Raw genomic sequence first — 26,264 nt, forward strand, 5'->3', positions numbered from 1 at the left:
CACATTGAGTCTATAGGAAAAGCCAATACTATCAAGGAGGGATGAGGTGTTGCTTAATGAGGCTCTTGCTCAAAATGCTTAGTGATATACTCCAAATCCCTCAACTACTTTCTCACATCCACATATGACCTAAACCAAAAGTCAAACTCGGCCCCACAGATTCTTTCTATCCGGCGCCACCGAGTTCAGATGTCATAGCCACTGCCACAAACCCTAGGCAAATCGGTCTCACCGATAGGGATCTCGGTCTCACCGAGATGGGATTGCAATCTCTCTGTATGGATCTATTACCAAAATCGGTCTCACCGAGTTTGCGTAATCAGTCCTACCGAGATTGCAATGTAAACACTCTGTTTCCTTTTCGTAACATTTCGGTCTCACCGAAATTAGCGAATCGGTCCCACTGAGTTTACCTGACCAACTCTCTGGTTAGCTTATTACCAAAATCGGTCTCACCGAGTTTGTGTAATCGGTCTCACCGAGATTAAGTTATGCCCTAACCCTAACCATATCGGTCCTACCGAGTTGCATGTCGGTCCCACTGAAAATCCTAACGGTCACTAGATTTGCTGAATCGGTCCGACCGAGTTTATCCATTCGGTCCCACCGAGATTGGCAAGTTGTGTGTAACGATTAGATTTTGTGTGGAGGCTATATATACCCCTCCACCTCCTCTTCATTCGTGGACAGAGCCATCAGAACAAACCTACACTTCCAACTTACTTTTCTGAGAGAGAACCACCTACACTTGTGTTGAGGCCAAGATATTCCATTCTTACCATATGAATCTTGATCTCTAGCCTTCCCCAAGTTGCTTTCCACTCAAATCTTCTTTCCACCAAATCCATATCCTGTGAGAGAGAGTTGAGTGTTGGGGAGACTATCAATTGAAGCACAAGAGCAAGGAGTTCATCATCAACACACCATTTGTTACTTCTTGGAGAGTGGTGTCTCCTAGATTGGCTAGGTGTCACTTGGGAGCCTCCGACAAGATTGTGGAGTTGATCCAAGGAGTTTGTAAGGGCAAGGAGATCGCCTACTTCGTGAAGATCTACCGCTAGTGAGGCAAGTCCTTCATGGGCGACGGCCATGGTGGGATAGACAAGGTTGCTTCTTCATGGACCCTTCATGGGTGGAGGCCTCCGTGGACTCGCGCAGCCGTTGCCCTTCGTGGGTTGAAGTCTCCATCAACATGGATGTACGATAGCACCACCTATCGGAACCACGTCTCAAAAATCTCCGTGTCTCCTATTGCGTTTGAATCCTCCAAACCCTTCCCTTTACATTCTTGCAAGTTGCATGCTTTACTTTCCGCTGCTCATATACTCTTTGCATGCTTTCTTGATATGTATTGTGTTTGTTAAACTTATGCCAAAACTCCACTTCAACTTAAAGAAATTAAAAACTGCAACCTTTGGCACTTAGTGTCTAATCACCTCCCCCCCCCCTCTAGACACCTCTTCTTGATCCTTTCAATTGGTATCAGAGCTTTGGTCTCCATTCCCTTGGTTTAAACACCTTTGGAGGAAGATGGATGAGTCTACTTTGGGGTCTTAGACATAGAGTGCCTATTCTTGATGGAGAATATTTTCATGAGTGGAAAAATGAAATGCTTGAGATTTTCAATGAATATCATTTGAACAAGTATATTGCTAGCCCTTGTGCACCTCATGTTGATCCCATGCGTCCTACCCTTGATGAGTCAATTGACATGATTTGCAATCTTAGAACTGTTAATCTTATCACTAGAGGCCTGCCTAGAAACTTGATTGAATGTTTGCCTACTCTTGATTGTGCCTACACTATATGGAGATTTCTTGAGGAACGCTTTCCAAATTATTCCTTGAAAAATCTAGATGAAATTCTCCATAAGTCTATTTCCTTGATTAAGATGAGTTCCAATGATCCCAAATTTGGTGACTGCTTATTTGAGCTTACTAATCTTACGAGTGCCAAAGGAGATGTTGGAATCATTAGCGATATCATTTCCAAAGCTATTAGAATTCATAAAGATAACCATAGAAATGATCATTTATCTAATGAATTACCCTCTCTAGGAATTGATCAATCACAAGATGATGTTGAACATGGATACTATGATGAGGATGAGGATGACAGTGACTATGATCTTAATGATGCAATGAGACACTTTGGTCTTATGGCAAATCTTCGCGGCTACATGGCTGGAGGAAAGGAATGGGTTCCTGATAGTGGATGTACTGATCATATGACCGGAGATAAAGATATGTTCCGTGAGCTTGCTGAAAACGACGGCCCTTGAAAGTATGTCACCTTTGGTGATAACTCAAAGGGTAAGGTGGTTGGCCTAGGTAAGGTGGCCATCTCACATGATAGCTCCATACAAAATGTCATGCTCGTTGAATCTCTTGGCTACAATTTACTTTCAGTATCTAGACTTGCTGATTTCGGTTTCAATGTCCTATTTACTGAAGTAGATTGCCAAGTGTTTCGTAGAGATAATCATAAAATAGTCTTTACCGGTATACGCAGAGGTGATCTTTACATTGTTGATTTCACTAAAAAGGCTCAACCTAGAACTTGCTTAATTGCTAAATCCTCTAAAGGTTGGTTATGGCATAGACGATTAGGTCATGTTGGTATGCGAAACCTTGACAAGCTTATTAAAGGAAATCATATCCTTGGCGTTAACGATGTCATATTTGATAAGGATAGACTTTGCAGCGCTTGTCAAGCAGGTAAACAGGTTGGAGGAAGGCATCCCGTGAAGAACATCATGACCACAAGGAGGCCACTCGAGCTACTTCACATGGATCTTTTTGGTCCTAACGCTTACAAAAGTCTCGGTGGAAATTCTTTTGGTCTAGTTATAGTTGATGATTTTTCAAGATTTACGTGGGTGTTCTTTCTCGATGATAAATCGCAGGTCCAAAAGATCTTCAAAAACTTTGCTAGTAAGGCCCAAAATCAAATTGAAGTGAAAATCAAGAAGGTTCGCAGCGACAACAGAACGGAGTTGAAGAACGCAAATGTGGACACCTTTCTTGACGAAGAAGAGATTTCACATGAGTTTTCGGCTACGTACACACCTCAACAGAATGGAGTTGTTGAGAGGAAGAACCGAACACTCATAGAAATAGCGAGAACGATGCTTGATGAGTACAAGATGCCAAAGCACTTTTGGGCGGAAGCGGTTGAGACAGCTTTCATGCAACAAATCGCTTGTATCTTCACAAGCTACTCAGCAAGACGGCATACGAGCTCCTCACCGGTAACAAACCACAAGTTGGATACTTTCGAGTATTCGGATCAAAGTGCTACATTCTTGATAAGCATCATCGTTCTAAATTTGCTCCTAAGTCTCATGAAAGTTTCCTACTTGGTTATGGCTCAAACTCTCACACATACCGTGTCTACAATAATTTCACCCGAAAGGTTGAAGAGACGGTAGATGTGAAGTTTGATGAATCTAACGGCTCGCAAGTAGAGAAATTGCCAATTGACATAGGAGAGAAAGACCCTTCGGAAGCAATCCAAGACTTGTCTATTGGCAAGATTCGTCCAACGGAGGTGAAGGAGAGTACTTCGTCCATCCAAGTGGAAGCTTCTACCTCACGACAAGGTGAACCAAGATTTGATACGGAAGCATCCCCAAGTGGGACACACCAAGATGAAGAAAATGAGGAAGTGCATCAGATGAACGCCAACAACCTCCTTCTCCACCACGACAAGAGAACGACAACGTCAACAACGAAGAAGGCCAAGAAGAAGAACAAGATGAATAAGATGTTCAACCAAGATCCAAGAAAAAGCTTTCACGAGTTCGAGCAAGATTTGCTAAAGATCATCCCATCGAGCAAATCTACAATGATATCCAAACTGGGAGAATCACTCGCTCAAAAAACTCGTTTAGCTAACTTTTGTGAACACTATTCATTCATCTCTAGCATTGAACCTATGAAGGTTGAAGAAGCTTTGGAAGATCCGGATTGGATAAATGCCATGCATGAAGAGCTACACAACTTTGAGAGAAATCAAGTTTGGACATTAGTTGAGAAGCCCGACAACAACCACAACATCATCGGTACAAAATGGGCATTTCACAACAAGCAAGATTGATGGACAAGTAGTTCGCGACAAAGCACGTCTCGTCGCCCAAGGCTACACTCAAGTCGAAGGTATGGACTATGGTGAGACATATGCCCCCGTTGCTAGACTTGAGTCCATTCGCATCTTACTTGCCTATACTAATCATCATGATATCACCTTGTACCAAATGGACATTAAAAGTGCTTTTCTAAATGGTGAAATAGAGGAGGAAGTTTATGTTAAGCAACCTCCCGGATTTGTCAATCCTAAGAAACCTAATCATGTTTACAAACTTCACAAAGCTCTTTATGGTCTTAAACAAGCTCCTAGAGCATGGTATAAATGCTTGACCAAGTTTCTTATTGAAAAAGGCTTTGAAATTGGAAAAATAGATTCTACTCTTTTTACTAAAAGGGTTAATGGAGAACTATTTGTGTGCCAAATTTATGTCGATGATATTATATTTGGATCAACTAACCCTCATTTTAGTGAAAAGTTTGGAAAGCTAATGTCGGAGAAGTTTGAGATGTCGATGATGAGTGAACTCAAATTCTTTCTTGGTTTGCAAATCAAGCAAACTAAGGAAGGTACCTTTGTCTCTCAAACGAAGTACACCAAGGACTTATTCAAGAAGTTCAATATGCAAGAATGCAAAGGTATGACTACACCCATGCCTACTAGTGGACATCTTGATTTAACCAAAGATGGTGAACCGGTTGATCAAAAGGTTTATCGCTCTATGATTGGTTCATTGTTATATCTCTGTGCTTCACGTCCCGATATTATGCTAAGTGTGTGCATGTGTGCACGATATCAAGCCGCTCCTAAATAATGTCATCTTAAGGCCGTGAAAAGGATAGTGAGATACTTAATCCATACACCAAATTTTGGCATTTGGTATCCAAAGAGGGCCTCCTTTGATCTTGTTGGCTACTCCGACTCGGACTACGCCGGTGACAAGGTTGATAGAAAGTCCACTTCGGGTACTTGTCAATTTCTTGGTAGATCTCTTGTGTCTTGGTCTTCCAAGAAACAAAACTCGGTATCCTTATCCACCACCGAAGCGGAATACATTGCCGCTGGATCATGTTGTGCTCAATTACTTTGGATGACCCAAACTCTTAAAGATTATGGGATATATGTGATGGATGACCCAAACTCTTAAAGATCATGGGATATATGTGAAACATGTTCCATTACTTTGTGACAATGAAAGTGCTATTAAGATTGCTCATAATCCCGTGCAACATTCTCGAACTAAGCATATTGAAGTTCGTCATCATTTCATTCGAGATCATGTTGCCAAAGGGGACATTAATCTTAAGCATGTTCGCACCGAAAAGCAGTTAGCTGATATATTCATGAAACCACTTGATGAGAAAGTGTTTTGCAGGTTAAGAGGTGAATTGAACATCATTGATGCTTCAAACTTGGAGTAAGAACTCCATTTGATACATGCAAGGCATGAGCCTATGACTAATCCTTGATAGTTCTCTTATGTTGACTATCATATGTCTTGGATATATTTGCACCTTGCATGTTATCTAACCCGTGTAGGTACTTGGATGAATCTAAATCTATGAGATTGCAACTCACTCACATCTTGAGAAATTTCTATATCACCAAGTCTCTACACAATGGTGGATGAAGACAAGGAAGCACGCAACCATTCAAACATATCCTTTGACAAATTTTATGTTGAGTTTCATGATTGTCATTTTGGATACACAAGTGCTCTTCCTTGCAAAAACTAACCCATGTAGGTAGATGAACTCCAACTCCAAGTGGTGCTCCCAACTCTTGATGAGCTACATCAACCTTGAGCAACCCACACAAGTTCAACTACATGATCATGATCAACGCCACCACCCAAGGTATGTTATTCCATCTTAGAGAAGCTTTACTCCAAGTCATGAGTCAAAGCAACTCGACAAGATGTGAATACATCAAAAAGCTTAAACAAAAATTGGTAACCCCATTTTGAGCTTGAACGATGAGTATGACCGATGATCAAGTGATCTCACTTGACTCCTAAGTCAATATACTCTAACATAGGTGACTTTGTCGCCGACCAATTCTAGATGAAGTTCTCTTGTGTTCTTTTCTGTGCTCTTGCATTTGTCTCATGCATATTTGTTTCCCTCTTCAAAAAAACTTCATCTAGACTCCTTTTTAGTTTCTTCTCTTTATTTTCTGTTCTGCATTCCTTGCATCCAATTCATTGCAAATCTTTCAGTTAATTCCTTGCAAATCCTTGTGAGATCTTACTTGTCTAGTGAGCTAAGGTGACAAGTGTTTTCTCTGTGATGAACTCGGTCTCACTGGTCTGATTCTTTCGGTCCAACCGAATCCTCTCGGTACAACCGAACCATACAACTCGGTGTCACCGATTTCACTACAGGAAAGACATCTTGCCACTTGTTTCTGCATTCTTTTTGATCCAGCTCCACTCAATGAATCTTGTCCTCGACCAGCATCCCATTCAACTTGCTGCTTTGTTCTGTGACTCAAGGACCAAACCCATCATGACAAAAATCCAGAAGAACCCTTCTTGGAAATTGATGTCAAAGGGGGAGAGAGAGATCACATCAAAGCTTAATCATATCTATAGGGGGAGAGAATACTCAAGGGAAGAAAGAGTAATCATCAAGGACCCCAGATGCTTGGTGTTCAAGAGGAGAGAAGTCACATGTCTTCAAGAGGGGAAAGACATGTTCATATTTGCTCGTTTGCATTAGCTCTGTTTATTTCCTTTGAGCTCTGATTTTGCTCTGATTTCTGTTCCCTATCTTCTCCCAGTATCCCATGCTAGATTCAGGGGGAGCAAGACATCTAAGGGAAGGAAATCCTTGAATTTATTGCACATCTTTACCTTTGGGGACATGTCTATATCCAATGTGGTACTTAGTACTCACTCTACATGTCATCCCAGTCTTGGTACTCTTGTGGTTTCTTTTGTTTGCTCTGGCCAGTAGGTGTATCTGTGTTATCTAACCTTGTTTACGCAGGTTCATCCCATCCTAAGCCAACTCAAGACCACAAGGTAAGTATATGCATCACAGTCATGTGTATGAGAAATTCTTGCTGATGTACATACTGTTTGCAAGAAGGACTCATGAGCATGAAGGTACATTTCTCATATTCACATCATTTGCTCTGATGCATATAGCCAAGATACATGTAACACATTGCTTACTCTGTCATGTTTATGCATTCACATGCTCCTATATTCCATATTCACATGATTGCATACATGTAGAGGGGAGCCTATGCATGTTACATGTCTTTCCAAAACTTTACTTACTATTCTCTATATCTTTATCTAAAGCTTTGATGTATGTTGTCATCAATTACCAAAAAGGGGGAGATTGAAATCACAAGTGCTCCCTAGGTGGTTTTGGTAATTAATGTCAACATATCCCTTGTTGGACTAACACTTTTACCTACTATGTTTCAGATTAGTTCAACAATGAAGTGGCATGGACTAGAGGATGTGGAACCCCTTCAAGATGCTAAGGACAAAGGATTGGCTCAAGCTCCAAACTCAAGACTCTACATTTTCTATTTTAGTGATCCAAGATCACATTGAGTCTATAGGAAAAGCTAATACTATCAAGGAGGGATGAGATGTTGCTTAATGAGGCTCTTGCTCAAAATGCTTAGTGATATACTCCAAATCCCTCAAGTACTTCCTCACATCCACATATGACCTAAACCAAAAGTCAAACTCAGCCCCACCGATTCTTTCTATCCGGCGCCACCGAGTTCAGATGTCATAGCCACTGCCACAAACCCTAGGCAAATCAGTCTCACCGATAGGGATCTCGGTCTCATCGAGATGGGATTGCAATCTCTCTATATGGATCTATTACCAAAATCGGTCTCACCGAGTTTGTGAAATCGGTCCTACCGAGATTGCAATGTAAACTCTCTCTTTCCGTTTCGTAACATTTTGGTCCCAGCAAAATTAGCGAATCGGTCCCACCGAGTTTACCTGACCAACTCTCTTGCTAGATTATTACCAAAATCGGTCTCACCGAGATTACATTATGCCCTAACCCTAACCATATCGGTCCCACCGAGTTGCATGTCGGTCCCACCTAAAAATCCTAACGGTCACTAGCTTTGCTGAATCGGTCCGACCGAGTTTATCAATTCGGTCCCACCGAGATTGGCAAGTTGTGTGTAACGGTTAGATTTTGTGTGGAGGCTATATATACCCCTCCACCTCCTCTTCATTCGTGGAGAGAGCCATCAGAATGAACCTACACTTCCAACTTACTTTTTCTAAGAGAGAACCACATGCACTTGTGTTGAGGCCAAGATATTCCATTCCTACCATATGAATCTTGATCTCTAGCCTTCCCCAAGTTGCTTTCCACTCAAATCTTCTTTCCACCAAATCCATATCCTGTGAGAGAGAGTTGTGTGTTGGGGATACTATCATTTGAAGCACGAGAGCAAGGAGTTCATCATCAACACACCATTTGTTACTTCTTGGAGAGTGGTGTCTCCTAGATTGGCTAGGTGTCACTTGGGAGCCTCCGACAAGATTGTGGAGTTGAACCAAGGAGTTTGTAAGGGCAAGGAGGTCGCCTACTTCGTGAAGATCTACCGCTAGTGAGGCAAGTCCTTCGTGGGCGACGGCCATGGTGGGATAGACAAGGTTGCTTCTTCGTGGACCCTTCGTGGGTGGAGCCCTCCGTGGACTCGCGCAGCCGTTACCCTTCCTAGGTTGAAGTCTCCATCAACGTGGATGTACGATAGCACCACCTATCGGAACCACGTCTCAAAAATCTCCGTGTCTCCTATTGCGTTTGAATCCTCCAAACACTTCCCTTTACATTCTTGCAAGTTGCATGCTTTACTTTCTGCTGCTCATATACTCTTTGCATGCTTGCTTGATATGTATTGTGTTTGTTAAACTTATGCCAAAACTCCACTTCAACTTAAAGAAATTTAAAAGCGCAACCTTTGGCACTTAGTGTCTAATCACCCCCCCCCTCTAGACACCTCTTCTCGATCCTTTAACCTTCTTCTCCTTGTGCTAGACCTTTGTTATGCACTAGGGGAAGGAGGAGTAACGACCATCACCGATGGTCGCAAATGTTAGTGAGGATTCAGTGAGGGGGAGTCTCCACCATATAGACTCGACAGACCGATAGTCAACCCATGATGAATAATAATGATCTAATTTAATTTTTATAGTACATATATTGAATCGTACAAATTTAATCTTTGAATTATGAATGTAGGAAATGTCGTCATGGGACGACGAAAGTCTCCCGGGGGAGTGCAGCTGAACGACCGAGGTATGTGCGACAGGCCTCACCTAGATGAAGATCGGCGCTTCAGCATTAAGCCCCAGGAGACCTTCGATGTTGAAATGGTACGCAACGACGAAAAGTGTTTTTTCGTAATTAAGCATGACTTCAACTATTTAAACGTGTAATTTTCATCTTTTACAATTCGAGTAGCTTATCCCATGCCATGCAAGAAGCTATGTCTTGGAGAGGATGGGTTTTGAAGACCATGAAAATTTCGAAACAAAGAAAAGTCACCTAAGGACCCATCATGATATGGATTTTGAAGTAATCTGTACAATTTCTAGAGCGTAAACCATTTTGGTTGCAAAAATTGGGAAGCACTTTGCAAGATGTATGATTTTTATGAGGGTATGCTTGTCACCATGGATCATGGTGATCCTGACATCGACCAAGACAATATGGACATTTGGGTCCTTGTTGATACGCTTCCAATTCTACCGCTATGTGAGTTTCTCAAACATAGTTATTAACTAATTTATATTGTTCATTTCAAAATAGTTGACAGCTTATTTTCATTGTTCAAACAATGTGCGGAACATGGTAAACAGAACCTACTACACCGATGGCTCTAAGTTAACTTATCAGGAGAAAAATCATCTGGTCGCATTTTGTACTGATCTTGAGAATTACAATATCTATTATAAAACTCCGCCACATTATGGTCAATACGTGCCACTAGTGCACGTGTTGAACTACGGTAACATCCATGGAGATGCCATGGTAAGATTTTTTTAGTATTACGACATCTGTGCATCTTTTGCATAATTTTTTTTAAAACTTAACTACATTGCTAACTACGAAGTTATTACTATTTTTTCAATAGAAAATCCCGAATGATTGTGTGCCTCATCTGATGTATCAGAGTGGTCGCCTTGATGTTTTGAACATACGGCCAGGTCATCCTACGAATCTCACATGTCCATATCGGATTTCTAAAAGAAGTGGAGACATGAAAATCACATAATGGAAAAAATGTATGGACAGTCGTAAGGAGGTACTTGGAAGCAACATTGTGCGAAAGGCAAGAATTGAAGACAGGATAATCTCCATTCTCCATAATGGAGAGTCAGGGCCTATCTTGTTTTATACTGTTTTACGTAAGAGAAGGTAGTAGGTCCTAGTTAATAATACTCATGATCATGTGCTAAGAACAACTAATTAGGATTGGTTAGATGACTATGATGATGATGTGGTATCGAGTAGAAGTTGTATGATCGATGATGATGAGTATGACTTGTTATTATGATACCAATGATAAGTTATTTATTATTATGCATGATGTTAAGTTGTTATATGAGCATGGTTATTTATTATATATAACAGTGGGTGAAATGAACCTCGATTAGATTCAAGTGAAGCCAACATGTGATGCACATCGAAAGTACTACTAATCCAAACTAGATCAAGTTTAGATTAGAGTAGTACCTTCGACATGAACCACATATTGCCTCCACTTGAATCTACTCCATGTTCATTTCAACCACTGTTATATATAATAAGTAATCATGGTCATAAAATCATATGATGAAAGTATTGTATATAAAACCACACAATGAAAATAAGCTGTATTTTTTAAAATACAGGAAAATTTAGCAGCGGCGCTTTTTAGAACAAGCTCTACTGCTACTTACAAGTAGCAGTAGCGTTGTCCAAAGGAAAACGCTACTGCTAACTAGGTAAAGCAGTAGCGCTCCCTTTCCGGCGCTACTGCTACTAGTTAGCTGTAGTGCCTTAGTGGTAGCGCTGGGCCCAGCGCTACTGCTATGCATATTTCAAGCGCTACTACTAGGGTTTTCCCTAGTAGTACCACAACTACGTTGTTTGCATAGCTATGTTCGCACCCAACCATAGTTTGGAAATAGCCTATTCTATCAGTTGCTACCGAAACAATAATAAAAGGATATTTAACTAGACTACAAATTTGGACAAAAAATATACTAAACTAGAACACAAAGTAAAAGGGGTTGTACTTGTAGGACTGAATAGAGCAAAAGACAATATCTAGGCTTTCGGTCTCACTAATACTAGAGGAGCATCTCAGTGGCATACAAGTATTATACACTACTAAATGTTCTCCTATGGTTTGCATCCACGGTCTCTCACTCCTAGGTGTACTAGACATAACATCATGTCATGGTCACACGCGGTTGTCAATAATACACAACGGAACCAAAGGATCACAAAGTTCATCTGTCTACTCCGGGTACGTGCAAGTGTTATACATGCAACGCGCGAGAGAGTCAATACTAAACGAAGCCATAAAGACTAGTTGTGTGTACTAGATCATACCTTAGCCTAGAACCAAATCAATTACTCACACATAGATGAATAGGCACACAAAAAGGAATGATTTATTGCTGCCACCAGCATGTTCGATCTTACAAAATATATATATATGCAAAGACGGAGATGGAGATGGAGATGGAGATGGGCACCGGTGCGCCCACCCTATGGCCGGCGCCCAGTGATGGCGGTGACGCCTCCTTCTCATCCTCTTGCGTGGCCTTCGTGATGATGGTGGTGGAGGGAGAGGTCTCCTTCTAGATGAGATGGGAGAGCCTCCCGGTGGCTGCGTGGACTTGTGGTGGAATGATGATGATCCTCCCGGCGGCTAGGATTGGAGCTCTTCATATAGGAGGCCTCCTTGAGTCTCCTCCATTGACGTAGCCTTCTCCCCTTCATCCAAGGGCTCTAGGGGAGTCAAATCCACGCCCAAATGATGCCTTATCTGCCAAGGATCGCGTAGTAACAAACCAGGACGAAATCGGAGCAACAACGGGAAAGTTCTGACCAATTTACAAAGTTGTGTGGAGATCATATGGTCGCCCAAACGAGCGGCTACGGTCGTATGGAAGACCGTCTTCCGTTCTGGACTCCGAGAGCACTTTCATATTTTGGTCGTCATTTCTTCATATGAACTTTGATTTTGACGTTCTTGGACTCATTGGATTGCTTATGAAAAGCCCGATGCGTTTATGGCCTTGCACATTTGATTTGGACACTTTAATAAATGTCAAATCATCAAATACTCCATATGGCCTTCATCTGGTGCCTAGAACTTCTTCGGTTTGACTCCCGACTTGGTTCTTTTGATGTACCAAGTCCATGAACATGCCAATACGCCTACAACGACCACAAAACAAAGGAAAACTAATAAAAATTAAAGTTGTGCAACAAACTTTGTAAGACAAGTAAATACCAAAAACTGTGCATTGGGGACATGTATAAGTGCTAGATGGATATGTTATGAGGGGTTTTTGCTATAGAATATACTCTAAAAAGTATGCATAAAATCTACTCATCAATCCCCAAAAATGAGGTAACTGTGGCTGAACCCTAATATCACCCCCCCCCCCCCCATGTACGGCATTCACTCTCGCTGAATCAAACTCAAGGGACCTTGTAAGGCTTTGGGCTGGGTATCGGGATCCCGGGGACATTGAAAGGCTTGGTTTGACAGGAGAAGAGGACCTATGGAAGTGATTGCGCATGCCACTGGTTTGTTGTGGAGCCTTGGATGGAGTTTTGCTAGACTTACGGACACAAATTCACGGATGACAACCTACGGGCTAACCTAGCAACGGTTCATTGGAAATCTGGGGGGGGGGGGGGGGGGTCCACGGTTGAAATCAGGGGGGGAAGGGAGGGAAATTAGTCGGGACACGTAATCCCGTGCGTTCCCTCCATGCCTTTCTATCCGTAAGTGTAGGATTTTCGTCTTGGATGTTCTGTTTTACAGTATATATGTCCAGTCTCTTACTTGCCACTCCCCCATTGTCTTGCCGTCACCATCTGCATTTGCTAACATGCATTTTGTATTAGTGATTTTATTTAGACGTTAGACAAAATCTCAGTTGCATTAGTTTATCGTGAATCTCAGTAGTCTAAACTACACCATATTAAGTCTAGAATTACAGCCTGGTTGCCCAATTTTAAATTGCAGAACTTTAATGATATTTCCAACCATTTTCAAGAAGCTAGGTTTTTTTTACTTTAGCTAGGAGTAGGCACATATAGGAAAAGAAAGTACACTTGGACATGATGAGCATGCAAGTAATAGAAGCCTAGAACCACATGCTATCATCTCTAGGCCACCAGCATCCTGCAATCATAATGCATAGGCAGAAACATGCAAATGGTTAAATGTGGTAGGAGAGTGAAGAGGGAGGCAGCTAAAGATGGCACAGAGATGCCGATATATAGGGCCTGTGCGTTGCATAGAATTGTTTGCATGTGGTAGTAACAAAGCCTTGAAGCAATTGCAGAGGAAGCTAGATGCAGGTGGATATTAATGAAAGGAGAGGCAGCCTAGCTCTTTCAAGCTGTCATGAGATGCGAAGCTCATGGAACCCCCGTCCATAGATAGGGGAGAAGGGAAGAGGGGTCAGAGAGACTGCAGGAGAGGGTTGTAGGTAGCCTGCCTGATTGCCTGAATAATCTTCCTCTCTTTTCCATTCCACTGCAGGACCAGAAGGAGGAGCTGGGTAGGCATCTGCCTACCATGGTGTCTCATCTTATATGCAAATGTCAATGCATGTGTCATTGTGCATGCCTAGCCTAGGCACATGCATGTAGTAAAAGCTATCTTCCGCTTAGTTAATGTATAGCTAGCCTTTGCTCCTGTACAGCATGCCAGCACTGACCTGTGGCATCTTGCATTGTTCAGGTTAGCAACACTAATCTAGACAAAGCAAATCAGTAAATAATCATGCATGGCATGTGCAAGATTGATAGCAATGCTTCAGGGGCACATCATGTACCGGCCATCTATTTGACATGTATAAATTGTACTATTGCCTTTGAAAGGATTGTTGCAACCATCACATCACTTGCACGTCAGCGGACACATCACGGAAACCGTAGACACATAGTTTTGGCACTCTTCCTACACATACCTGATCGATCGGTTGTGTCTAGCTTTTCCATAATGCAAGAGGTCCCATGCAAAATTCAGAGGCCCATACCCCTACCTAGCTAGCTGCCTACCTACATATTTTGTGCATGCATGCCCTCTCTACTGGTAGCGATGGATCGGTGCAAAACTTTGAAGGAGAAGAAGAAGCTAAGGTAAATGGTCATGCAAGCATCATCAATCCAGACAATGGCATAGCATCTGATATCCTCGAGTACTAGCAGGGGTAGCTACACGGAGCCCGCCACCACCTTTCTCTGTTTAGTCGTCTTTACATATGTAGGAGTTCATGCATCTCTACCTATCTATCTATAATCTCTCGCCATCAATCGATCCCTCTCCTGATCTTTCCTCCCCTGAGGCGCGTCGACGACACGTACGTACGGGTCCCCGTGACGCGTGCCGTCTACGTCGTGTGATACGATACGGTGGTATAGCGGTTGTGGTGGTGGGGGGAGAACTATGGCTATGTTGTAACGGAGGGGAGAGGAGGAGGGGACCGGGTCCCTTTGAGATGGAATGCGACCGGTGAAAGGCCGGCCGGGCCGGAGCCAGTGAAGAAGCGGGGGGTGGTATGGTACAGTGCACATGCGTTATGGCGCCACGCTTGGACAAGATATTGATTACTATTGCCCCTGCCATGCTTAAAGCTTCTCTCTCTCTCTCTCTCTCTCTCTCTCTCTCTCTCTCTCTCTCTCTCTCTCCCTCTCTCTCTCTCTCTCTCTCTCTCTCGCATATATATATATTTCTGCTGTTTTCTAGGGCATATGCATATGCGATGCTATGCATGGACCACCAATTATGTGCCTTGAGGGCATGGCCATTTCGACATCACCAAGGCCCCTTTGGGGTTGGGTCCTATAGCTAGCTAGATTGTAGTACGTGCTAAGTACTAGCTGCCAAGTACTAAACTAATGTACCATCATGCATGCGTATGGACATGCTTAGTTAATACATATACTACCTTGTGACATGAGAGGTAGATGCATGGCTCTAAGTTGTTATGAAGAAGCTAGCCAGGTCCAGTGCTGATCAATGTGGACCTTTGCTGGCTAACTAGCTGCAGATCCTATATATAACTCGAGATTCTAAGGTTTGCATATGAGCTATGAGCATTTCCTGAACGAAATAATCTTCGGAAAAATAAAATTAGCATGAATACATCAGTAATCCAGCTAGAAAACCCCAAATCTGTAAAGGTGTGGATATATTAGTATGGATATATCAGTAAAAGTGTGATAGAATTGCAACAAATCTGTAGCTTGGATTTTGCTATAGGAAACCCCAATTGTCCAAGAAGAAAGAACTATACTTAGATGGTCCCTGCAGTGAGGATACAGAGCTAGCCAAAGGCAGGAGTTGAGTGTGATGGACCCTTGGAGAGTGAAAGGTAGCTAATAGCTAGGGGACCTCTCCCTTGGGCACTATTTGTTTAACAAATCATGTTATGCTTTCCAAATCCCATTCAATTCAAATGAGATGGCAATTTCCTATGCATTAATCTGGGGGTAGACCCATAATCCTATTAGAGAAAGTGGACAGCGCAAAGATATAAACACTACCACAACATATCAACAGGACATGTTTCGTTGTAGACATAAATTCGATATCACACCGCCGAAGATATTTTCTTTTCTGAAAAGGAGGTCAAAACCCTGGCCTCTACGCCATATGATGCACACAACCATCTTATTTACACGTCCGGACATATGATGCATGGAGAATAATGATACCAACTGGATTTATTTATATCTGCAACGTAAGGGGTAGAAATCAGCAAGTACCATTTTTTTTTCTCCTGGGTGATAAGTTTAATTTTTTAGAAGAAGGTAGTAATGTTAATTGGAGACGACAAAAATGACAAATCCGTATATCTGCGCGTGTGGGCCCCGGCAGACCCATGACCCACGTACGCCTGCCAAAACCGTTGGTTCACTTTCTGCAAACCACCGTCACCCTTTCTCACAAGCGCGCGCCATCTCTCTCTGTAAGTCTGTATACAAGACCGCCGTATAGTACGCGCAGACAGTGTACTGTGCTGTGTATGTACACACACCGATCGCTGAGATCGGCAAGCAAATCGCGGATTCGTCGCTGCGACTCTGGACCAGCTGCCACCTTAAGCCCTCCAAAGCGTCACATGCCCATGGCTGGCCGATTGGTCGCAGGATTCCCAACCCTGGACCAAAATTTTCGTACTACAGATAAACAAAAATACAGTTGACTTGAAATGAAATGACTGGTGATCCGACTCGCAGAACGAATAACTGCGCCATCAATCAAGGGCACCCGGAGCTGCATGTGGATCGAATCCGATGTGCCATGATTTGATCTCATCCGTCCAATGGTACTTGTCTACCTAGTACGTCCAGATGTCGATGCTAAGTTTGCCTCCTTGAAAGGCAGCCGATGGGGGCTGGCTCAGACATACTTTACACGGCGTAGTGCAGTGCAGTGCAGTGCGTACGAGTAAACGCTACACCTACCAAAAAAATTGTATGGGTGAACTTAGAGCATTTACAGCCGGACGCTTCAAACCCGTCTCAAACACCCAAGTAGACGGCCCAGTCAGTGACATGTCACAGAAATTTAATTCAGACAGGCTTCTTAAACGGGTCTCAAACGTCCGGACTAACCGGCACCCCTAATATCCTATCTAAATATGAGGCGGATATGGGGCGTCCGGGTATATCCGTCACGTCGGACCTAACAGCCCTACCCCATCGCAAATTGCACCAAATGCACCAAACTCTTCCTCCTCTTTTCTCTGCACTCCTATCTTTCCCACGCCCGAGCCCTCGCCGTGCGCCACCCTTGTTCCCCGTCCTCACCATCGGTCCCAATACGTGGCCCTAGATGTCGTCCAGCCCATCCCGAACCGCCGCGACGAAGATTGCGTCTGCCTCGTCCGTCAGCGTCCCGTCCTCGGCTTCATTGTGCAAGACGGACAAAGTCACCTGGAGGATGCGGCGACGCCGGTAGCGAGAGAGGGAAGCAGTTGCGGCGTCGCATGGAGCTGCGGACATGGACGAACAGCTCCCCCCCCTCCCCCGCATCCATCCGTCCGCTGACGCGGATTGCGCCGTCGGACCACGTTAGGACAGAGGAGGATCCGACGGCCAGTTGGGGCATTCGGCGAATGGCGAGGGATCAACGAGCGTAGGGAGTACGAGGCAATGGGGGCGGTTGCGGCAGCAGCGGGCCATGCGACAAAGATGCAAGTAGAGCATGCGGCCTGGATGCAGGCGGAGCAAGACGCAAGACGCAAGGATGGACTCGGAGCAAGCGGCATGGATGGCGTCCGGCTAGTGATCCGACCAGCCGGCGAGGCATCCGTCATGCTTGAACATTTATTACATTTTCGCATGTCCATATTGTTGAATTATGATTTGCTTTGCTTGTTTTGAACTGTTGAATTCAAACAAATTTTATTGTATAATCGACCTGCATGGATTGTATGGATTTGAAGTTTGCATTTGAGGTGTGTGGATGTGTGGCAGCACATATAAGGGGCCGGCAGGCGCTGTTCACGGACACGCCCGTGGGCGTATAGGGGGCCAGATTTGCCAAGTCCGGCTGTAGATGCTCTTACAGAGTAACATGGTGGCCCACGGATGAAAATAAGAGCTCACGCTACACGTTGGCCAATGCTGGGAGAATGTCATCACAACATCGTCTTTGTTGCACTCGTCGTTATGCAACATCATCCTCGTTGCAGTTACCGTCGTAGCCATTGTGCTTGTTGTCATCACAGCATCGCCACCGTTGCGGGCATCGTTGTAATAGTATCGCCGTTGTTGTGGGCGTCGCCATCGTTGTGTTTGCGACAACGCCTTGCAACACGGTGACGCCTTCTCAACTCTGGCTCGCAGGACCCTCAGTACTACTCCCCTCCATCGATGTCTGCCTGCAACACGGTCACAAGACCTCCACCATGGATCTGTCCCATGCCACCGGTGAACAATGCCCCCTGAAGCACCGGTGCTCGCCTGCAGCACAGCTGCAAGACCTCCATGTATCCAATCCGGTGGCGAACGGTGCCCGTCTGTAGCACTAGTGCCTGCAATAGTTTTGCAGCATTAGGCAGCGGGTTTGGTCCACACCGCGACGGCGAGCGACACAGCCTGCAACACTAGCACCTTGTAGCAGGCCACACCATGGATTTGGCGAGCTTAATGCAGCTAGTCGATCTAGAGCTTGGCTGACAGCCCGTTGCAACACCACCGTATGGAGAAGAGGGAAGGGAAGCGAAAAAGAAGAGCAACACGAGCTCGACCATTTCCAGCGATATGGGAAAGAATACTGTTTCGAGAGAGAAGCTTTGGGAGAAAACGCTCGTGTGGGACCACACATGACGCGTGGTGTGCCAGCGAGGCGGCTGATTTCTAGAAGAAATCAAACGACCATGTTAAAAAAACTGTTTTCCATAAATAAGAGGGGGCTAGAACATCTCCAGTTGGAATGGGCTAATTTGACCCGCTATTTATCCATAGACACGTCCAAACATTGCCCGATCATGTCCGTTTTGAACCCCTATTTATCCATGCACGTAGCCGTGAGCCCGTGACCCATCAAATTGTTCGGACAAATGCATATAATTGATGAGATGGAAAAAAGAGAAAAAAAATGAAAATAGAAAGTGGTCCGGAGTGGGTTAGGTCTGAGGTGGGGTGGTTTCGGACATCCCCATTTCATCCTCACATATGGGATAGATTTTGATTCACGAATAGCCCTGACATATATGAACAATTCGGAGGTCCATTTGGATGGTTTTTCTTTCTCTTTTATGTGCAGACACCGTCCTTTGGAAGGTCGTCCGAGTAAAGATGCTCTAAGTGGAGTGAAGGGCATGTACGGCCGGACGTAAACCCCGTCCATAAGTGAACCGTTCGTAAGTCTAGCATTTATACTGATATACAGTGTGCTAGCCAGGGGATCACCCAGCACTAGCTGTGGCCTCCTGATCTCTCCAGCTGGATCATTTCACTGCCCATGAGATGAGATCGATCTGCGATTAACCATGCACGCAAAAGTGATACTGTCCTATTCCCTTGTTCCTGCCTGCTCACATATAACTTCTGTATGTAGCATGTACCCGCTGCACTGTATATATGCGACACCGCCTGCCACTGCCAGCCTCGCCGTGATTACCCACTGTAGGGATGTCATCTCATCTCTCCCTCACAAGGTTAACACGACATGCAGTAACTTTTCCATCAGGAAAAAAAAAATCACAGTGCACCCTTGTGAACAGTAAAATTGAAGAAAAAAACTAATTCTAAAAACTTTTGGCAGCAAAAAATGTTGAATGTTCTATGTGCGTGCAAATTTCAATGAGAACTAACACTCCTAATGCTCTGGAAAAAATGGTTGCTCCAAAAAGGCTATTTTTGAAGGGTGTGACTAGGTCTCAATCGATTGAGATTTAACTAAGTCTCAGTGAAGTGACATAGCATTCAATAGAGAAAAAGAAAAAACTGAGAAGAAAATTTTGCACGAATCCTAATGTAAGATCTAACGGATATAGCATTGACTGAGACTTCGTTATATCTTAATTGATTGAGACTTAGCAAGACTGATTTTTGAAAGCATATTTATGTGCACATTTTGTAATTTTTGCCCAGACTTACGTGAATGTGATTTCATCTCAAAAATTTGCACACAGGAAGAAAAATAAGCAATCTTTGTTGTCAAAAAATAGGAGAATTTTTTAAAACTTTTTTTTAATTTTACGGTTCATCACAGGAGAATTTAAGCTCCAGATTAGAAGGACACTTTCCGTTTCTACCTACAGAGTAGTACTCCCTCCATTCCTAAATATTTGTCTTTCTAGACATTTTAAATGACTATTACATACGGATATATGTAGACATATTTTAGAGTGTAGATTCACCCATTTTGCTCCGTATGTAGTCACTTGTTGAAATGCCAAGAAAGAGTATTTAGGAACGGAGGGAGTAATATGTAGTACTAGTAACGACAACAAGAAACCCTAAAAAAGACAGTAAAATGTTTAATTTTTACTGACATTAGTACAGTACAATTATTTTTACTGACATTGGCAATAAATAAAAATAATGGCGACCCATCCTGGCTAGCGTCGTCCGGGTCGGTCCAGGGTGTATGAAACCTGGAGACTTTGGCCCTGCATGGCCCTGGATCCTGGGATCATTTGGCATGTTGCGCAGTGAATGGCACGTCCGTCACATGCATCCCACTTTGGATCTCAGACTAGTTACTGGTGCAAGCTAGTCGCCAAGATGTGTGGTGCAGTGTGTAGGTAACAAAGTCAGATCGCCCGCCCTGCGCCCGGCCGGCGCGGGTGTAATGGCTGGCCGGCCGTCCAGCCGAGTTTCAGGTCTCTGAATGTACACACTCGGAGAGTGCAACGTGTATGTGCTAGTATGAGGCTATATGGCTAGGTTCAGAAAGAAGAAGAAAATTAGGTATTTATATCTCAAACCAGCACAGCAAGTACTCCTTCCGTCCACAAATACGGAGTATAAGATGTTTTGGATATTTCAATATGGGCTTAAGTACGGACTGAAAAGAGAGAACAAACACACTAAAACATGTCTACATACATCCGATTTAGAAAAGAAAAAAAGCTGAAATATCTTATATTTATAAACGGAGGGAGTAGTATATAAACCAAGGGAGAACAGTCTTATGATTTTGAAAAGAAAATGGAAATCATGTTCTGAAGTTCCAAAAAAAATCACATTTATGTAAAAAATTATGATGAAGTGCACGTGAAAAATCCAGGCTCCATGGAGCCCCGGAGCCAAAAGCAATTTCCTCTATATATATGTAATATGCTGATTGGTGATTGCATCATTAGTGATGACACCACTGCATAAGAGCAGGTGACAGTTCATTGGACAGGTTCACAGGGTCTTGAAGGCAGACCTCAACAGCACTCGCAAAATGGGGATACAAAGATCAACCTTGGCTACATGCATCTCAAAGCAGTAGTGTATATACCAAGGTATGTACGTGTATAATATGCTGATTGCATCATCAGGTATTACAAAACTGAAAAGAGCAGATGACAAGTCACTGGATAGCTTCACAGGGTCTTAAAGAACCAGCAGAAACTTGACCCACTTTTCTATATACCTCAACAGCAAACTGCAACATAAAATGGGGCTAAAAGGATCTTGACGATCATCTCGGAAAGGGACATCTGGAGGATCGAAAAGATAATAAAGAAGTAATCCCTCCGTCCCATAGTGTAAGACATTTTTTACACCATGGGACGGAGGGAGTAACAGATATACTCATGGTACGTATGCAAGCATTAGCGATCAGATCGCATGTTATGACAAGTGTTCAAGTACTGTGCATGATCCTTTCAGGCATAGAAACAGATACTGCAGGCAGCATATACTACAAACAGCTCAGTATGAGGCATGAGCTGAGATTATATTCTCTTTCCTTAAAGTTTCAGGTTTAGGCACCGGCTAGCTACTACGACGCTTGATCCTGCTGCTTATGTCGCGGTCTGCACAGATTGAAGTTAAGAACATGATTTTCGAACTAAACCCAGGGGAGAGCAGATGCCTTTCACTTCAATGGGTTTCCTGGGAGGAAAAGGTCTTCCCTCAGTACATGCTCCCATTCTGACGGTGAGTGGCTTAACTGCTTCTCATGCAAATCACATTTGCAGGTTTCATCAGACTCTTCAAGCACTGTACTGACGTACTGGCTTGCGGTTCTGCTACCAGCTTCATCAGATAGGGCTCTGCACCCAGCATCACCAGGTAAATCAACCTTCGACATCATCACGCAAATCAGTCTTCTGAATTACCTCCTCACGCGCAACAGGGCCAGGTTATTTTTTTCTTTCAAAGAGACACACCCAATCATCGGAACGGAAAACATCTTGCCCCCAATTCACGATGCTGCTATTGGTATCTTCACGTCTTTTCAGGACTTGCAGCCTGGCCAAAAGCTGACCAAATCCATTCTTATTGTTTGCTGTTTGGATCTGATGAGCTTGGCTATAAAAGTAGTACCATGTGTTTTGCTTTCTCACTAGATTCTAGCTGATCTATGTTGGTGTGCTCATCCAATGTGCTTGTATTATTGCAGTTCTTAAAGTCGTGAGGTGCAGCCTCATCCCCTTCATTGTTACTTCCTTCGGAACACTCTTTCATGATGCCCTCCACTAAAGAGTTTATACTATCATCAACAGCATCATCAAATACGGTGTCATCAACAACATCTGCCCTTCTACAATTATGTATTTCTTTTTGCTGCTCAGATTGCCCTCATCGGAGCAACCTATACTCTCATCGCGCAGCTTCAAAACTTTCAGTCAAGAACACATCAGCCATCAAACGAAAGGCCAATCATATACGATTCAAGTATATGATTTACCAAGAATATAGAAACATTTCAAATAATTTCCTATTACCTATTCAAACAAAGACCAAACTATAACTAATCTGCTTAGCTCTCGGTTCATCATAGGTCAGCACCAATCTGAAAGTAACTCAGCAGACACATAGGATGTGAGGGGAAAAAGGGTTTTTTATTGTTGCGGAAAGGCTTTTCTGACAGCACATCAGTTGAGCCTTTTTGAAAGGATGGCTGTAAAATGGCCAGGTCTGTAGGCCAAGGTGTGTTATTTGGTCCCATAAAGAACACATGAATAATTGGACTCTAGTAACTACAGAACTGCGTGCTCCCATCCCAAATACTGATTGAAATAAAGAATAAAGGCATGTACTCCCTCCGTTCCTAAATTTAAGCTTTTTTAGAGATTCCAATGCGGACTACATACGGAGCAAAATGAGTGAACCTACACTCTAAAATACGTCTATATACATCTGTATGTAGTCTGTATTGAAATATCTAAAAAGTTTTATATTTGGAAACGGAGGGAGTATAACATACAGAATAAAGAGCTCTAATTCTTTTTACTTGAGGAATGAGTAGGGATGTTACCTCTCAACCTGTCCAAAACAAGATATGATCTGCACTGATAAATAAGGAAATGCTAGAAACAATAGAAAATGCAATGCACCTCTTTTTTTCCCTTGTGTTGTAGCTTGTAGGTTTGTCTCAGTAGCAAGATGAGCAATTCGTGGTGTATACAATGAAATAAAACAAAAACAAATTAGGAAATTAGCAACAGCAAGATGAGAAAATGAAGATGCATTGAAATAAAACAAAGGCGACATGAGGTTAAAAGTTACAAAGTCTATACACTGCTGCATCAAAGCACAAGAGTAGATTATCTTGAAGGAGAGAATCCATGGTGACGGTTTGCACGAACACGTCATGCACGCACACCATAGTTTGGAATGTGAGGCCATACTTTGGTGTGCTTCCACTTGTTTAGAGAGCTCTGCTGTAAAATTAGGAAATTGATCACAAGATTTCAGACGCACAAAGGGCAAAGTTTGAATACTTAATAAAACAGTTAATAGTTAACAGGGTGTTAGAATACATAAACAGTAAAGGACAAAGTTTGAATAGTTAATAAAAGAGTTGATAGGGGGTTGGAAACTTGGAATACATAAGCAGTCGAACTGGAGTGCAGGCATGACATTTGCCAAGATTTGACCTTGGATGCAAGAATCTTTTAAAAGGGTTCTAAATTTTTGTAACAGAATATTGTGTCCTACTTTAGATGCTACCTTTCATGATTACTGGAGCTGGTATTCCTGTAGATGTTAATTTACCATGAGTTTATTCTGTCTTTTTTTGCGGATTTATTAACTGCAGATGCACCTGTGATCCTATGAAGCATTCTCATAGAACATCTCTTTTTTCTTCTTCTGTATTGATAACAAAGTTAAGTTGGTTTTTTGGGGTATCTTATATCAAATATTCTTGTATTTGACAAAGCAGTCTGCCATTTGCACCCTGGAAGATGTGGATGTTATCAAGGAAGGAAAGGTTAGTATTACTTCCATGATAGAAAGGGATGTGCACACTAAATCTGCAGCTTGCGTAGGTAGCATCACTAATTTTGATGAGGGTAGAATTGCTGGGTATTAAGAGAGTAAATATATCTGTCGATGGGGGTAAAACTCATAGGTATCAGGAAAGAAATGTGCAGTACATATCTGATGGAGCTCAAATTGACAAGTGGGCATGGATACCTTTTGTGGCTACATTGGACATGCCATCAAATGCTGAGATAGTAGCTAAGGCAGTAAGTAAATTCACTGCTGGATGCATTACTGTTTCATCTTTTGTTGCTTAGATGAACATGGCAGGTGTTGCATTAGCCCTGAGGTGCAGACTAGATAAGACAGAAGAACATGGGAGGTGTTGTGTTCTGTCTGATAAACAAGACAATTCCAGTTGCAACAATGTGATGTCCCCTCTCATATGTGGAAAGACTTCTGAGTGCAGTTGCAACGGCACTGATACTACCAGTGATTTAAAAAGAGAAAAGATACTACCTGTGAATTCACATATGTGTCTTAACCTCAATTACATATCGGCCGCCTAAAAGCTAAACCCCTCCCTGTAAGGACATTTTCATCCTACAACTGTGCCTCGTCATAAATGTAAAACATCGATCGTCTTACCTTCATGTAAGAAATGCAACTTTGGCATCATTTCTGAAGTGCTTTGCTGATGAAAAATGTCCCGAGAGCTAGAAAAAAGAGGAGAAAAATCATCCTTTCCTATGTGCTTTTTGCTGCTTCTCCACGTCCTTCCCTGCAAAAGATAATGAGAAACATTTGAAATTACTTACTGCAAGTCTGCAAAAATGTTGAATTGCAAAAGGGAAAACAAAAATTCCCAGCCGAACTCTGCATTTGTCTAAAGAATCATTACTGACAGCATTTGAGACTTGACACCTGATTGTGTATATGTCCATGAGCATTTTGTCTAAAGAATCCTTAACTGGTGCTTCACGTCTTTCTCCCCTGATTCAGACAAGACCTTTGCTGATGATGTCCTGCAGTGAGGCTGCAGGGAAGATGACGATTCACACGAGTAACATCTTTCATCCAAGATATCTTGATTGTAACCCCAGAACTGCTGAAATAGTTTTCTTAACAGATCTTCACAAACCAATCAATGAACTCCTCTCTCACATAAAAAAGGATAAAGGATAATAAGCATCTCACAGATCAAGCTTAAGCCAGCAAAACGGCAAGGCACTTATGTTTGTGCAAAAGCACATGGTAGCGATTGTTTCAACTAACTGTGTTGTCGCTGTTTGCTCTGGCGCTTCTTGATTTTGTACTCAAAATGGCTTTTCGCTGTTTATGAATTTCGCGTGGGTGCCTACAAAATAATGCATGGCGCTAAATTGAGGCGCAGATTTTATGTTGGTATCACTATCACCACAGAGAGACACGAACAAAAAGATAAGAACAGGCTAACTATTGACCGCAGTACTGAACAGCTTGTAACTTGTGAAACTAAAAGGGTACATAGATGAGAGAAATTGGATCTTTTGCCCCACATTTATCCTAACTTTTTGATCATTTCACCCCCCCCCCCCCCCCCCACACACACACACACAAAAGATCCAATTCCCCACTTCTCAGAAATATGATAACTACCACTGGATCAATTGCATAGTTTTCATATGAAAAATAAATATATTACTCCCTCCAATCCATATTAATTGTCGCTGATTTAGTACAAAGTTGTATGGATCAGAGGGAGTACCTGATCCTTGGAGGCGTCCTCTCGCCATTCCAGCTGAAACTCGTGCAGAAGCAGAGTGAGCAACCTTTGCAGCTCGGGCGGCACCTCCGGAGGAAAAAGCTTCGGAATCTCGGCCTATACGATGGTCTCATAGACACACTCACACACCTGCGGATCAGTACTCTGAAGCACACCAACAGCTGCAACCTGCAAGCCTGCAACAAAGAGATGTACTGTAGCATTAAGCACAGAGCGAGGCTGCTTTGGCATAAATGTCTCTGCACTCGGCGCGAGAAATGCGCGGAAGGAGAATGGAAAGGGGAGATGGG

General features: G+C 43.0%; 1 long non-coding RNA gene across 1 annotated transcript; it reads right to left on the reverse strand.

Annotated features, from left to right (window-relative positions):
• Positions 1-21,599: 21,599 nt before the first annotated feature.
• LOC123105958 (uncharacterized) lies at positions 21,600-25,759 on the reverse strand. The gene is made up of 3 exons (XR_006451112.1): positions 25,134-25,759; positions 24,858-24,990; positions 21,600-23,665 (listed from the first exon to the last, which is right to left on the reverse strand). It is a non-coding gene; the product is annotated as an uncharacterized lncRNA (long non-coding RNA).
• Positions 25,760-26,264: the final 505 nt, after the last annotated feature.

The sequence above is a fragment of the Triticum aestivum genome, chromosome 5A, assembly GCF_018294505.1.
Source record: "Triticum aestivum cultivar Chinese Spring chromosome 5A, IWGSC CS RefSeq v2.1, whole genome shotgun sequence".
Classification (NCBI taxonomy): domain Eukaryota; kingdom Viridiplantae; phylum Streptophyta; class Magnoliopsida; order Poales; family Poaceae; genus Triticum; species Triticum aestivum.